General features: G+C 40.0%; 1 protein-coding gene across 1 annotated transcript in view; it reads left to right on the forward strand.

Annotated features, from left to right (window-relative positions):
• The window catches only part of LOC126210020 (uncharacterized), a 161887-nt gene that overhangs the window by 86428 nt on the left and 62538 nt on the right, over positions 1-12921 (forward strand). The window lies entirely within an intron of this gene.

Here is a 12921-nt window from a genome sequence, read left to right on the forward strand (position 1 = left end):
ATTTCTGTAGTTCAGAAGGCTAAACTGCGCACCTTCTGTAGAGTCTCTTGTGCATCTGTCTGGCTTTGAAACTGAAGACCGCAAATAAATGGCAGAATTATTAATCTACATTTAAAAATGTATTTACACAGGAGACTACTACCATACCCATGTTTAATTGCTGCTCAGACTTACAAAGGAGCACAAATTACCACCTCCAGTATTGAAACACAGTTAAAACTGCTTGAAACAAACAAGGCACCAGACCTTTACAGAATTCCAGTTAGATTTTACATTGAATACACTGTGGCATTAACTCTTTTACTAGCCCATAAAATTATCAAGAGTCACTTGCACAGCAAATATTCCCACGTGACTGGAAAACTGTGAAGGTCACTTCTCTTTGCGAAAAGGATAAAATATCAGCTACACAGATTTAAACACCACATAGCTGATGTTCATCTACTATAGGATCCTAGAGCACATTTCAATCTCAAATATTATGATGTTCCTCGAGGACAACATACTTTTCACAAAAAGTCAGTGCTGATTCAGGGAAACTCACTTGTGCGAAGTTAGCTTTATTCATAGATGATAACTTTTCAAGAAATGATCGTACAGAGTATCTTCACAAACATATGAGAGTTTCAGTGAATACAGGAATAGGAGAACCCAGTACGTTAAACTGGATGGAGAGTATTCAACAGAAACTAATGTAACATTGGTTGTGCTTCATGGAATGTTGTAGGTCCCTTAATGTTCTCAGTATAGACAAATGATTGCTAAATAGTATCAGCAACACTGCAAACGATACTGTTGTATGCAGGAAAAGAACTGTTGTTGGACAATTGTTAGGTAATGCAGAAAAACTTGGCCAAAATTTCCACATGGTATAAGCAGTAGCAGCTGTCTTCAAATGTAGATAAATGCTTGGTAACACCTATAATAAGGAGAAAGAGTCTCGTAGTGCCTAATTATAATGTTACTGTGAACATCTTGTACACATCATATTGCATGTATGAAAGGGTAATGCAGAGAACTGATATGAAATGGAACACTCATATACAGTCATTGTTGTGGAAGGTAAATGGAAAAGTTAGATTTGTTGCAAGTGCTCTGGGAAGGTGCAGTGCACCTGTAAAGGAAATTGCACACAGTATGCTAGTGCGACCAATTCTGGAGTATTGTTCCAGTGTTTGGAGTTCTTACCAAGCGAGCATGACGGTAGACACTGATCGATCTCAGAGACATCCTGCAAGGATTGTAACAGTTCAGTACAGCCCATACACATGTGTTATAGAAATACTAAGGCAACTTGGTTGGAAATCTTTTGAAAAAAGACCGTGTAGTTCTTGTAGATCCCAGTTGAGTAAATTTATAGAACCTGTATTTGAAGAAGACTATGATTATGTGTGAATGGAGTAACACAGAAAATCAGTCACACAGGTACAATCTCTGCCACGCAATGTACAGTAACTTGTGGAGTGCATATGTGGTGTGGGAGAATGGAGCCATGCTGTGGAGTCTTAACAAATGCCACACCATTACTCAAGTCACACCTTGCTTTGCACTTTGTCCTCAGTATGCCGAACATTAGATGAAATCCAATGTCATTGTCCGTCAGGCTCTGCTGAAGTTGGATTGTTACCACATATTTAAACACAGTGTTGCAGAAAGAAGAGGATTGTCCTTGAAGTGCTCTGCGACAGCTGAATTGGTAGGACTGTGGAGTTCTGTGTAATATTTATTTGCAGCCTCACCAGTGTACAGTAACCCACATTGGCAGCAGATTGGGTACATTTGTGACATGTTGAAGTCCAGATTATCTTTGATAGATCTTGAAAAAGCTGAAGTTCTGGAAACTGTGGTTGCTGTTTGCATGTACATGAGCCTCAGTTTGTGGCATGTAGTGTAAGTAATGCCTTGTATATTACGAACTGATTAATGTTGTTTCTTTATGACGTTGTACTTTTAAACCATTTTTTTATTAAATGAAATCAGCGAGTATAGTTGCATATCATCTTTAAAATACTACAAGAAATACTGACTTATGATGTGTTTGTTCTCATATTAGTGGTGAAGCAGTCCACCAAATCTTATGCAAATGATCATAAATCGGCTCATGCAATGGCCCTATATATAATTATTACACCACAATTTACAAAAAATAATTTTTTTTGGAAGTTCGTGTTACAATAGTAAAATATAGGTAATTACTAATTTGAAAATCATTAAAAGCTGAAATGTAGTTTAGTCACTCGTATCATAGTGGTTAAGTGATCCACTAAATAATTAATAGAAAAGAAATGTAAAAAGTTCATACAGATTGATTTTATGGAGATCTGTCAACATCATAGTATCATCATCAAGATCAAGTTAATCAAGGTTTGGATGGTGATGGTGGTTGTTGACAATGATGTGTACATGAATACTCATAATTAAAGAAAGTAGTGTTCATGTATTTTTTGTAGAGTCAATAATAGCATTGATACAACATTCAAATTGAAACTTCCTTGCAGATTAACACTGTGTGTCGGACCGATACTCAAACTTGGACCTTTGCCTTTCGCAGGCAGGTGCTCTACCAACTGAGCTACCCAAGCATGACTCATGACCCAACGCTTCTGTGAAGTTTGGAAGGTAGGAGACGAGGCACTGGCAGAACTGAAGTTGTGGCAACAGTGTGTGAGTCATGCTTGGGTAGCTCAGTTGGTAGAGCACTTGCCCGCAAAAGGCAAAGGTCCAAGCTTGAGTCTTGTTCTGACACACTGCTGTACAGTGAAAATCTCATTCTGGAAACATTCAAATTATTTAAAAATGGTTGTGTACCTCTTATGCGATTTCACATCACCTGTTGCCAATGCAGCACCGGATGGTACCAGCAAAACGGAAGACAAATTGATCCACTGATAGTAATAAGTTATATTTTCACTTACTATCATGCATATTGTCGTCATATTAAAGGTATGCCAAGATTTCATATTAGTTCCCTCCTGGGTTGTGATGTCTCCTGCCGTGGAGCAGGAGACCACTGAAGATCTCCCAAAACCAGCTGCTCTTCACCAACATCTGTGAACGCCGGATGACCTCAGATGATTGTATATTTCCATCTCGAAGCGGTCCATGAATCTACCCTTCTCAGCCTTTTGCAATAACTTGACACCCAACCTCAAAGATGGAAGGGTGCATCCACTCTCAACCAGGTGCTCACCAAAGTTGGATCTCTCAATTACATCCTGTCTATCCAAAGCTATGTGCTTACCAAACCTGACTTCAAATCTTTTACGTGTCTGTCCCATGTAACATCCGTCACAGTCTAGACATTCCATTCTGTACACACCTGATTCATGGCGCACATTACTTTTATTGACCCCTTTAGACGAAATATGGCCAAGATTGTTTGTAGTTGAAAAAGAAGCCTTTATGTTTTGTTTTTTAAAAACCAATCCTATTTTTGTGATAAATGTGCCTTATTATGCCAAAAAAATGTATTTGCATATGTATCTTTCATTTTATTGTTACTTTCAGGCTCTTTTACACTTTGGTATTTTCTTACAGTCTTTTTGTAAATTTTATCTGTGTAATGTGGGTGGGATGGGGGATAGTTGTTTGCCTTGGCAGTGTGTTGAATGGTGCCTAATTCTTGTTCTTGTTCAGGTGGAGAGAGTGGGAGCTAAAGAAGATGGTTAATAGAAAAATAAAAAAGGCATTCTTATGCTGATTTGGATGACTTGACTGGAATAGTAGTCAATAATAATATCAATAAAATAATTTTTTTTTTTTGAAAAATCCCAAATCTTTGTTTCCCATTGTCATTCTTAGATTATCATACTTATACAGATATTTTTACTGACTACCATTCCATTAACTATGAGTTGTATAGGTTGCATTTTGAACTGGTAGCCGTACTAACCGCTTTAATGTTAGATATGTTATTTGGTGTTGTAAGGGACATTGCCAGCATAACAGCTATTGAACAAGGTTCAGACATATAAGGTTAAGACATATAAGAAAATTCTAGATCCGCTAGGTCAGTCCTATTGCACAGGGTGGTTAGACGAGTAGCTAAAGTGCAGCTGCTCAAGGAGGTTCAGTGTGGCGTGTAATTATTGTATGACAGTGAAACTTGGCAGATATGTTAAAGTGTTAATATGGAATCAAGTTACGCTCGAAAAAAGTTAGTTCCAAGTTTAGCCACCAGGTGCAAATCTGGCACTTTTTTATGATGGTTTGACATCCACACTTTCATTTGACAAGCCATGATGTATGGCTATGGAGAAGAGTGACTGTGAACTCTAAGTGAAACTGTTTCGTGTGAGTGGCAGCAATTACAGTTCTGCAGTGAGAGATTATCACTGACTGAAAGGTCTGAGGAGAGTCCTGATGTCATTAAATGGTTTAACGGTGATGATAATGAAGTTCTAAAACGTGGGTGATCTTGGTGTGGCACCTGGAAGAGGAAGGCATCCTACCTCGGAGGAAGTTAATGACGAGGTTGCTGTTGCTGTAGCTGACTATGCAGCATGTGCCCCGGGTAGTGCTAGAGCTTGTGCAGTGTCCAACCCATGGTCAACGGTACAGAAAGTGTTGCGGTCTATTTTACATTGGCACTGGTACAAGATCCAGACAGTGCAGCAACTGAAATCTCATGATCTGCAGCAATGTTCTGAATTTGATCTTCAGTTTCTGACATGGACTGAAGATGATGACGTGTGTCTGGGCAATGTTCTGTGGAGTGATAAAGCACATTTTACACTATAGGGTGCACTGAATACACAGAACTGCAGAATTTAGGATACTGTTAAAGCATGTATTGTGCACAAAGAGCCATTGCACACGCTGTATGTGATTGTGTGGTGTGGAGTCACAAGCACCTATTCTTGGTCCATTCTTCTTTGAAGAGAATACGCCCAGAGTGCCTATCCGTTGTACTGTGGCATCTGCACGTTATCGAGACCTCCGTGTACAGCATGTGATTCTTGCTTTGGAAGAGTCCAACTGTGTGGAAACAAATGTTTTCACGAAAGATTGGGCAACACCTCATGTTGCTCACCTTATGAAAGTTCTTCTTAATGCAACCTTCCATGAACGTTTTATCTCCAGACCTTTTCCAGAATCCATGGTGTGCAAGATCACCTGGCCTGAATGTATGTGACTTTTGGCTATGGGGATATGTAAAAGAACGCATTTACCAGGGACATGTTTGATCTCTACATGATCTGAAGGCAGTAGTATAGGAACATGTTGCTTAGATTCCACTGGAACTGCTGTGAGCAACTTTTGGTCATGTTGTTTTACAGATGCAATATCTCGTCGACGTCTTTCGTGCTCATATTAAACAAACTATGTTTGCAGTGGTTAATAATGAAATCAACATTATGCCTTTCTGACTTATTTGAACTTTTCTTCCCACATCCCATTCCTAATCCATTACAAATGGAAGCATTTCTGTATATCTTTTTAGCATTCCTAGTGCCAGGTTTGCATCTGTTGAACTAATTTTTTTCCAGAGTAAATTGGTTTCGCACTAACACATTAGAATATGTACCAATTTTTCCTGTCAAACGGTAATTACAGCCTACACTGGACTCACGTGAATAGCTGCATTTTAATCAAAACCACCCAGTACTAATACAGGTAGGGAACAGATCTTTAATTTCTGTCCAAGAATGGTTAATTTGATGAACATTTTGTTTAATGAGCAGGAAAAAGTAGTGCCAGGTAATGGTTTCAAGTATAACATGAACACAAAAGTAGGAAATAGAGTTGTTAGGGGCACTTTTGTGAACATTGAATATGCGGTTGACACTCTATCAAGGTTTCAAAATTTGAACAGTATAAAATTGCTGTAGCAGAGAGTAAAATCATTATGCAAGAATCCAATTAGACTGTTTCTGTTAAAGAAAAAATGACTGTAGACAACATTCACTGCGAACTTAATTATGAAAAAGCTATCATTACGAAGTTAGATAACGGGGACTTGGTGGTGATAGTAGGGAAGAATGAGTACACTGCTAAAACAAAAAAGTTTTTCGATAAAAAAAAATGTAACATAGTATATATGTCTGTCATTGTGTCAACCGCTGGGGGTGATCTGAATTTTACATTGTTCTGAAATATCAGGTACTTCAAGATCGCTTGTAAATCTTTTTATTGATTACTGATATCGACAAGTCTGTGCTATCTTCATCTGATCTTGTAACACATTAACAGGAGTTCATGATCTTAGCAAACTTGCAAGTAACATACTAATGTTGCATTGTTTTATAAAAGGTTGCAAGGAGCATCAGCATATCAAACATAAAATACTACAAATGTAAAACAGACATTTATGTTGTGCTGATGTCTTAATGCACTTGTTCACTTAACACCACTGAAATGGTATGATATTTATAAATACATTGGGAAGCTTTCAGAAGTATGAATGGAGCCTATATTGGAGACCTGTAAAGTTATTTTGGAAGATAAATTATTTTCTTCATTGGTTTCTTAAAGTGCGCAGAACTTTTGAAATTACTTACCCTTACCGTTGGCTACAAACATCAGTGTTACCATTGTAAACTACACTTATAAATGGTGATGACTTCAATTTGCCTTCAATATATTGATTGAAAACATTTGTTTAAAATTGGTGATAGGCATGAAACGTCATTCACAATTGTACTAAATGCTTTCTCTGAAGAATAAAACAATAATGACAAACAATCTTGAGCAAATAGAGAGTGACATGACAAATACAGAAATTAGTAGCTACAAGGCTTGCTTCATCAAATACAGATTTAAGTGCCAGGAAGCCTTTCTGTGAATGTTTGTATGGAATGTAGCCGTGTATGGAAGTGGAATATTGACAATAACCAGTTTACAGAAGAAGAGAATAGAAGTTTTAGAAATGTGATTCTACAGAAGAATGCTGAATATTAGATGAGTAGATCATGTAACTAATGAGAAGGTACTGAATAAGGTTGGGGAGAGCAGAAATTTCGGGCACAACCTGATCAAAAGAAGGGATTGGTTGGTAGGACACATTCTGAGACATCAAGGGATCACCAATTTAGTACTGGAGGGAAATTGTGTGTGTGTGTGTGTGTGTGTGTGTGTGTGTGTGTGTGTGTGTGTGTGTGTGTGTGTGTGGGTGTGTCAGGGGGTGAGGGTTAAAATCATAGAGAGAGACTAAGAAAAAAAAAATACAGTAAGCAGATTCAAAAGGGTGTATGTTGCAACAGTTACTCGGAGATGAAGAGGCTTGTACAGGATAGAGTAGCAAGGAGAGCTGTATCAGACCTGTCTTCTGACTGAAGACCACCACCACCACAACAACAACAAACAACAACAATAACAACAACAACAACACACAACAACAAGGTTGTTGCAATGAGACTGAATACCACAATATCCAAATCCACCACAAAATAAACACAGAATATATCTGTTTAAGAAAACAGGTAAAACTTAGCTTGATCCCTTCCTAAGAGACAATCTCGACCACTTCTATACTAACTATGTAAGTGTTATCCAACTGTGGCTCAAATTCAGAGAAATAGTGTTGATGGCAATTTAGAGTTTTATAGTAAGTAAATTAATAAATGAGACAACAACACTGGTACACAAATCAGGTCAAGATATTGTTGCAGAAGCAATGAGAGAAGGATGCAAGACTTAAGAGAATGCAGGTTCTCCAAGATTGGAGATGATTTACAGGTGCGGACTTCAATGCGAGATGCTTCTCATAGTTGCTATAATGAAACTCTGTCTAAAAATCTGGCAGAAAATGCAAAGACATTCTTGTCACATCCAAAGCATACTAGCGGCAAGACATATTAATTCCATCGCTGTGTGATAGCATTAATAGTGTTACCAATGGTAGTGCCACTAAAGCAAAGGTACCAAAATTCTTTCACCAAACAAGATGGAGAAGATATTCCAGAATTTGAAGCAAGTGCAGTTGCCAACATGAGTAATTTGGAAGTAGATATCTTTCATGTAGTGAAGCAATTTAAGTCACCCTATAAATGCAAGTCTTCTGCTCCATACTGCACACCAATTAGGTTTTGTGAAAAACTCTGAAGAAATAGCTCAATTTTTAGAAAGCATATACAACTTCTCACTCGATGAAAGTTCTATACCTGAAGACTGGAAGGTTGCACAGATCACACCGATATACAAGACAGGAAATAGAAATGATGTGGTGAATTGTAGAGCCATATCATTGATGTCAATTTGCAGCAGGATTTTGGAACATATACTGTGTTCCAACATCATGAAATACCTGAAAGAAAACAATCTATTGACACATTACCATAATGTATTCAGAAAATATCATTCTTGTGAAACACTATTTTCTCTTGATTCAAATGAAGTAAAGAGTGCTATTGACAGAGGATCTCAAGTTGATCTCATATTTCTAGATTTCCCAAAAGCTTTTGGCACCATTTCTCACATGCGGATTCAAATCAAACTGTGTGCCTAGGGAGTACAATCTCATCAATGGAACTGGACATATGGTTTGCTGTCAGAAAGGACACAGCTTGTGGTAATTGATGGGAAGTCCCGTAGCAAAGCCGAAGTTCTATCTGCTGTTCTTAATCTACATTAACTGTTTAGGGGGCAATATGGGCAACCATCATAGATGTATATATGGTTCTCGGGCGAGACGTCGGATGTCATAGTGCAAACTCCACAATATTTCATCAGCGCAACTGGCCGACATCTTCAGGTGCGACGAACACACTGCTAAGGCACGACCAGAGCCCCCTACTTATGCCAGTCTTAGGCAGGAAGTGCGCATGTGTGGAGGCACCAAATTCAATGGCCAATAGCGACGATATCAACCGATAGCTGGAAGGACAGCAACGCCACCTACAGTATGATGAACCAAAGACTTCGGCGCACGCGTGGAGGCCGCCGCCACCGCTGCTCTGCGCTGCCATTGGCCACCCCAGCGACCTCTGTCGGAAGCCGCAAGCAAAAATGCGCGTCCACGTAGGCACCTTGATTATCCTCCCGTTGTCAACAGAATATTTATGTTGCTGGCGAATCGTCATCCGTCCTATGACCAATAGTACTCCTCTCTGCTCGAAGCGACTTCAATATGGCCAGTGCTGGATCCCAAGCTGTACTAAGCTGAAAGCCTGTGTGTCTGTTTACAAGATTCGTTGAGCTACGTATTTCCACTGCTTCCTTAATAACACTGTCCCAGTACGAACTCGTCGATGTGAGAATTTTGGTATGTTGATAATTCATAGAATGGCCTGTACTGAGACAATGCTCGGCCACTGCAGACTTTTCTGGTTGCTCCAGACGAGTGTAGCGTCGGTGTTCACAGCTACAAGGAATCTCATAAACACCGGGTCTTCTTAGGCCAAGGCTGTCCGTAGATGAGCCCAATTGAGCTCTGAGTTTTGCTGGTGGACGAAAGACACATTTAACTTTATGCCTCTTCAATAATCTTCCTATTTTTGAAGAGACACCACCGATCTATGGCAAGATGGCCATTCCCCTTTGTTCTTCGCCTTCTTCCACTTCCTCATTTTGGGTAACCCGCTTTGGTTGTAAGGCACGGTGAATCTGGCGTTCGGAGTATCCATTTGTGGTATGCAGATGGAGTAGCTCATTGGATAAGCTGTCTGAGTCTGATATGGCTCGAGCTCTGTGAACCAACGTCCTCAATACGCCACTTCGTTGCGAAGGATGGTGACAGCTGGTGGCCTGTAAGTATAAGTCCGTGTGCGTTGGTTTACAGTACACTGCGTGACCTAATGTGTCATCTTCTTTTCTTCGCACCAACACGTTCCATAGTGAACTTGATGTTGGGATGAAGCTAGTTGAGATGCTCAAGAAAAACATTCAGCGATGCAATGCCGTGAGGCCAGATAACAAAGGTGTCATCCACATATCGCCAAAAACACGTAGGTTTCAAATCCGATGTCTGGAGTGCTCTCTCCTCGAAGTCTTCCACGAAAAGATTAGCCACAATTGGTGACAAGGGACTACCCATTGCGACGCCGTCAGTCTGTTCAAAGTATTGTCCATTAAATACAAAGTACGTCGAAGTGAGCACATGTTGGAATAACTCTAAAAGTTCCCCATCCAGCTTTTCGCTAATGAGCAACAACGATTCCTGCAATGGTGCTCGAGTAAAAAGTGAGACTACGTGAAAACTTACGAGTATATCTGATGGTGCGAGTCGTAAGTTCTTGAGCCGACGAATAAAGTCTTGTGAGTTACGGATATGATGCTCACACTTTCCTACTAAAGGGCTCAGGTGCGCCGCCAGATGTTTCGCGAGATTATACGTTGGTGCCCCAATATTACTCACAATAGGCCGCAGTGGCACATTATCCTTGTGAATTTTGGGCAATCCGTATAGCCTGGGAGATACGGGCGCCTGTGTACGTAGTCTCTTAGCAACCACATCGGAGATTGGCGCCTCCATGCATGCACACTTCCTGCCTAAGACTGGCATAAACAGGGGGCTCTGGTCCTGCCTTAGCAGTGTGTTCGTCGCACCTGAAGAATTCGGCCAGTTGCGCTGATGAAATATTGTGGAGTTTTCACTATGACATCCTATGTCTCGCCCGAGAACCATATATACAACATGTCCGTCGGGAAAGGCTCAAGCAACACAACCATCATAGATTTTTCGAAGATAATGTCATCATTTACTGTCTGGTAAAGTCATCAGAAGATCAAAATAAATCACAGAATTATTTAAGTAAGGTATCTATATGGTTCAAAAGTGGGCAGTTGACCTCAAACAGTGAAAGGTATTAGATCATTCAAATGAGTACTAAAAAAATTGTGTTAAATTTTGGTTATGCGATATATCTCACAAACATAAAGGGTGTTGATTCAACTAAGTACTAAGGGATTACATTTAAAAACAACGTACATTGCAACCATCACATAGAAAACTTTGTGGCAAAGGTGAACCAAAAAGTGCATTTTATTAGCAAACCACTTTGAAGATGCAACAAATGTTCTTAAGATACTACCTACAGTTCACTTGTCCACCCTCTTTTGGAGTATTCCTGTGCAGTATAGGATCCTTAGTGGATGGGGTTGATGGAGGGGGGGGGGCATTAAAAATGTTCAGAGAAGGGCAGTTTGTTTTGTATTATCATGCAATATAGGAGAGAGTGTCAGTTATATGATAAATGATTTGGGATAGAAGTCACTCAACCAAAGGCTTTTTTACTGCAACAAGATCGTTTCCTGAACTTACAATCACCAACTTTCTGCTCCAAATGCTAAAACATTTTCATGACTCCCACCTACATAGGGAGAGATGACCATTGTGGGAAAGTAAAAGAAATCACAGGTCACACAGAAAGGTTTAGGTGTTCACTTTTCCCATGGGCTATTTGAGAGTGGAACAGTTGAGAAATAGTCTGAAACTGGTTGTATGAACCATCTGGCAAATACTTAAGGGTGAACTGCAGATTAATCATGTAGATGTAGTTTAAGAATTTCAGATTATTGCTGCGATTAACAGTATCATTGCATGTACCCTGAGTAACTCCCATCATAAATGTATGTTTGACCACACTAAATTTGATTGAAAAGAGTCACCCTAAATAGTATCCAAGCACTTTTATGTTGTCAGACGTTTTGCTATCCAGTGACTAAAAGTGAATCACCAAATGATACTGTACACTTTACATCTCAACAAAAATTATGTAACACAACTAACTTACTGAATTCACTTGATCCCGAAATCAAAGCCTGTAAACAAACATAGTGCACACAAGTTGACAAATATAGTGCAACATCAGTAACGCATTAGACCACCTTTTTCTGCAATACATGCTGCAACACAGTCCAGCGTCAAGTTGATTAGTCATCTAATGGTGTCCTGAGGCAGACTGACCCACAAATCTTGAACAGCTGCCTCCAAATTATGCACACAGTGACCCTGGGCATCTGCTATTTCAGATGGTCCCACATATGCTGTATAGGGTAGAAGTCTGGGGAGCAGACATGGGAAGTCGTGAGCAACTCGAGCTGTATGTGGATGAGTATTATCTTGCTGGAAAAGTGCCCCTGGTAGACCATGTAAGAAAGATCCTACATGGGGTTGAAGAGTTTCATCAGCATAATGCGATTCCTGTAAGGGTCTCCATACCTTAATTAGAGGGGACCAGCTATCACAGCTATGGCCCCTAGACCATTAAGTTGGTTGTGTGGGCGGTGTGGCACATGAGAGTGTGGGTAGAATTGTACAGTTCACTAGGCTGCCTCCACACCCACATGTGGTTATCACCTGTACCCAAAACAAATCAGGATTCATCACTAAACTCCATGTTTTGCCAGTGTGTGGCAGTCTCGCTTGGTACCACTGTAGACGGAGTCGCCTATGGCTTGATGTTAATGTCAGTACACAACAGGGGCACTTGGATTGCAAATTCGCATCCTCAGTACATCTGGAAATAATTTGTGGAACAACTGGCACCCATATGTCACTTGTATTGTGTAGCTATTTACTGTAGGATGCCCAGTCGCTTGCCACACTATACTTAAGTCTTCTCGCCTCATTATCTTCCAGATCATTCCAACATCGTCTGATGGAACACCCCGAATGAGTGACCTGGTGAGCCACAAAGAGTGTCGACCAACGGCAGGTTTCATACCGATGATTAGACCCCTCTCAAACTGGTTTAACTGTGAGAAATGTCATCTAGTACATCTATGTGGCATTCTGCACCCACTCGTGTCGGGATGGGATCATCATGTGTATGATCTGTTTCCTATGAGCCATTTAAATACGACCCCTGCTAAACTGCAACTCCATTTCATGGTCTGCGGGCAAGCGATTTGCACAAAACTTGGATCATTTGTATATTGGATCTTGCTGTACTTATTTGCAAAGTTTCACATGTGTACTTTGCTTTTCTCTGCGTGTGCTACTGTTAATTCTCGTGTTGTTTAGCATCTACACAAGATATG

This window comes from Schistocerca nitens, chromosome 10, assembly GCF_023898315.1.
Source record: "Schistocerca nitens isolate TAMUIC-IGC-003100 chromosome 10, iqSchNite1.1, whole genome shotgun sequence".
Classification (NCBI taxonomy): Eukaryota; Metazoa; Arthropoda; class Insecta; order Orthoptera; family Acrididae; genus Schistocerca; species Schistocerca nitens.